General features: G+C 46.9%; 7 non-coding genes and 1 pseudogene across 7 annotated transcripts; all 8 read right to left on the reverse strand.

Moving 5' to 3' along the window:
- Positions 1-174: 174 nt before the first annotated feature.
- Positions 175-293, reverse strand: LOC146223330 (5S ribosomal RNA). The gene has a single exon (XR_014750285.1). It is a non-coding gene; the product is annotated as a 5S ribosomal RNA (ribosomal RNA).
- A 172-nt stretch (positions 294-465) lies between these two features.
- Positions 466-584, reverse strand: LOC146223331 (5S ribosomal RNA). Its single transcript, XR_014746922.1, has one exon. It is a non-coding gene; the product is annotated as a 5S ribosomal RNA (ribosomal RNA).
- A 176-nt stretch (positions 585-760) lies between these two features.
- Positions 761-879, reverse strand: LOC146223332 (5S ribosomal RNA). The gene has a single exon (XR_014748936.1). It is a non-coding gene; the product is annotated as a 5S ribosomal RNA (ribosomal RNA).
- A 184-nt stretch (positions 880-1063) lies between these two features.
- On the reverse strand, positions 1064-1182 carry LOC146223333 (5S ribosomal RNA; annotated as a pseudogene).
- A 188-nt stretch (positions 1183-1370) lies between these two features.
- On the reverse strand, positions 1371-1489 carry LOC146223334 (5S ribosomal RNA). The gene has a single exon (XR_014748937.1). It is a non-coding gene; the product is annotated as a 5S ribosomal RNA (ribosomal RNA).
- Positions 1490-1673: 184 nt separating this feature from the next.
- LOC146223335 (5S ribosomal RNA) lies at positions 1674-1792 on the reverse strand. Its single transcript, XR_014746923.1, has one exon. It is a non-coding gene; the product is annotated as a 5S ribosomal RNA (ribosomal RNA).
- Positions 1793-1964: 172 nt separating this feature from the next.
- LOC146223336 (5S ribosomal RNA) lies at positions 1965-2083 on the reverse strand. Its single transcript, XR_014746924.1, has one exon. It is a non-coding gene; the product is annotated as a 5S ribosomal RNA (ribosomal RNA).
- A 176-nt stretch (positions 2084-2259) lies between these two features.
- LOC146223337 (5S ribosomal RNA) lies at positions 2260-2378 on the reverse strand. The gene has a single exon (XR_014748938.1). It is a non-coding gene; the product is annotated as a 5S ribosomal RNA (ribosomal RNA).
- Between the last annotated feature and the right edge of the window lie 122 nt (positions 2379-2500).

A 2500-nucleotide genomic window follows, 5' to 3' on the forward strand; every position in this document is an offset into this window, starting at 1 on the left:
ACCATAGGCTACTTATCCATATACAGATTTAGCAATTGACAATGCAAGGTAGTCTCTCTCTCTCTCTCTCTCTCTCTCTCTCTCGTGTCAAAATGAAAACAGCTTCCAGCCCCTTTCATGAAGGACTACTTGTGCATATTGCAAGATGTCAGTTTCTAAGTGAATGAGCAAAAGAGCATACAGCACCTGGTATTCCCAGGCGGTCTCCCATCCAAGTACTAACCAGGCCCGACCCTGCTTAGCTTCTGAGATCAGACGAGATCGGGCGTTGCCAGGCTGGTATGGCCGTACGAAATAAGTTGACAACCATAGGCTACTTATCCATATACAGATTTAGCAATTGACAATGCAAGGTGGTCTCTCTCTCTCTCTCTCGTGTCAAAATGAAAACAGCTTCCAGCCCCTTTCATGAAGGACTACTTGTGCATATTGCAAGATTTCAGTTTCTAAGTGAATGAGCAAAAGAGCATACAGCACCTGGTATTCCCAGGCGGTCTCCCATCCAAGTACTAACCAGGCCCGACCCTGCTTAGCTTCCGAGATCAGACGAGATCGGGCGTTGCCAGGCTGGTATGGCCGTACGAAATAAGTTGACAACCATAGGCTACTTATCCATATACAGATTTAGCAATTGACAATGCAAGGTAGTCTCTCTCTCTCTCTCTCTCTCGTGTCAAAATGAAAACAGCTTCCAGCCCCTTTCATGAAGGACTACTTGTGCATATTGCAAGATGTCAGTTTCTAAGTGAATGAGCAAAAGAGCATACAGCACCTGGTATTCCCAGGCGGTCTCCCATCCAAGTACTAACCAGGCCCGACCCTGCTTAGCTTCCGAGATCAGACGTGATCGGGCGTTGCCAGGCTGGTATGGCCGTACGAAATAAGTTGACAACCATAGGCTACTTATCCATATACAGATTTAGCAATTGACAATGCAAGGTGGTCTCTCTCTCTCTCTCTCTCTCTCTCTCTCGTGTCAAAATGAAAACAGCTTCCAGCCCCTTTCATTAAGGACTACTTGTGCATATTGCAAGATGTCAGTTTCTAAGTGAATGAGCAAAACAGCATACAGCACCTGGTATTCCCAGGCGGTCTCCCATCCAAGTACTAACCATGCCCGACCCTGCTTAGCTTCCGAGATCAGACGTGATCGGGCGTTGCCAGGCTGGTATGGCCGTACGAAATAAGTTGACAACAATAGGCTACTTATCCATATACAGATTTAGCAATTGACAATGCAAGGTGGTCTCTCTCTCTCTCTCTCTCTCTCTCTCTCTCTCGTGTCAAAATGAAAACAGCTTCCAGCCCCTTTCATGAAGGACTACTTGTGCATATTGCAAGATGTCAGTTTCTAAGTGAATGAGCAAAAGAGCATACAGCACCTGGTATTCCCAGGCGGTCTCCCATCCAAGTACTAACCAGGCCCGACCCTGCTTAGCTTCCGAGATCAGACGTGATCGGGCGTTGCCAGGCTGGTATGGCCGTACGAAATAAGTTGACAACCATAGGCTACTTATCCATATACAGATTTAGCAATTGACAATGCAAGGTAGTCTCTCTCTCTCTCTCTCTCTCTCTCTCTCGTGTCAAAATGAAAACAGCTTCCAGCCCCTTTCATGAAGGACTACTTGTGCATATTGCAAGATGTCAGTTTCTAAGTGAATGAGCAAAAGAGCATACAGCACCTGGTATTCCCAGGCGGTCTCCCATCCAAGTACTAACCAGGCCCGACCCTGCTTAGCTTCCGAGATCAGACGAGATCGGGCGTTGCCAGGCTGGTATGGCCGTACGAAATAAGTTGACAACCATAGGCTACTTATCCATATACAGATTTAGCAATTGACAATGCAAGGTGGTCTCTCTCTCTCTCTCTCGTGTCAAAATGAAAACAGCTTCCAGCCCCTTTCATGAAGGACTACTTGTGCATATTGCAAGATTTCAGTTTCTAAGTGAATGAGCAAAAGAGCATACAGCACCTGGTATTCCCAGGCGGTCTCCCATCCAAGTACTAACCAGGCCCGACCCTGCTTAGCTTCCGAGATCAGACGAGATCGGGCGTTGCCAGGCTGGTATGGCCGTACGAAATAAGTTGACAACCATAGGCTACTTATCCATATACAGATTTAGCAATTGACAATGCAAGGTAGTCTCTCTCTCTCTCTCTCTCTCGTGTCAAAATGAAAACAGCTTCCAGCCCCTTTCATGAAGGACTACTTGTGCATATTGCAAGATGTCAGTTTCTAAGTGAATGAGCAAAAGAGCATACAGCACCTGGTATTCCCAGGCGGTCTCCCATCCAAGTACTAACCAGGCCCGACCCTGCTTAGCTTCCGAGATCAGACGTGATCGGGCGTTGCCAGGCTGGTATGGCCGTACGAAATAAGTTGACAACCATAGGCTACTTATCCATATACAGATTTAGCAATTGACAATGCAAGGTGGTCTCTCTCTCTCTCTCTCTCTCTCTCTCTCGTGTCAAAATGAAAACAGCTTCCAGCCC

Source organism: Hypomesus nipponensis, chromosome 25 (genome assembly GCF_054491055.1).
Source record: "Hypomesus nipponensis isolate SF chromosome 25, ASM5449105v1, whole genome shotgun sequence".
Taxonomy (NCBI): Eukaryota; Metazoa; Chordata; class Actinopteri; order Osmeriformes; family Osmeridae; genus Hypomesus; species Hypomesus nipponensis.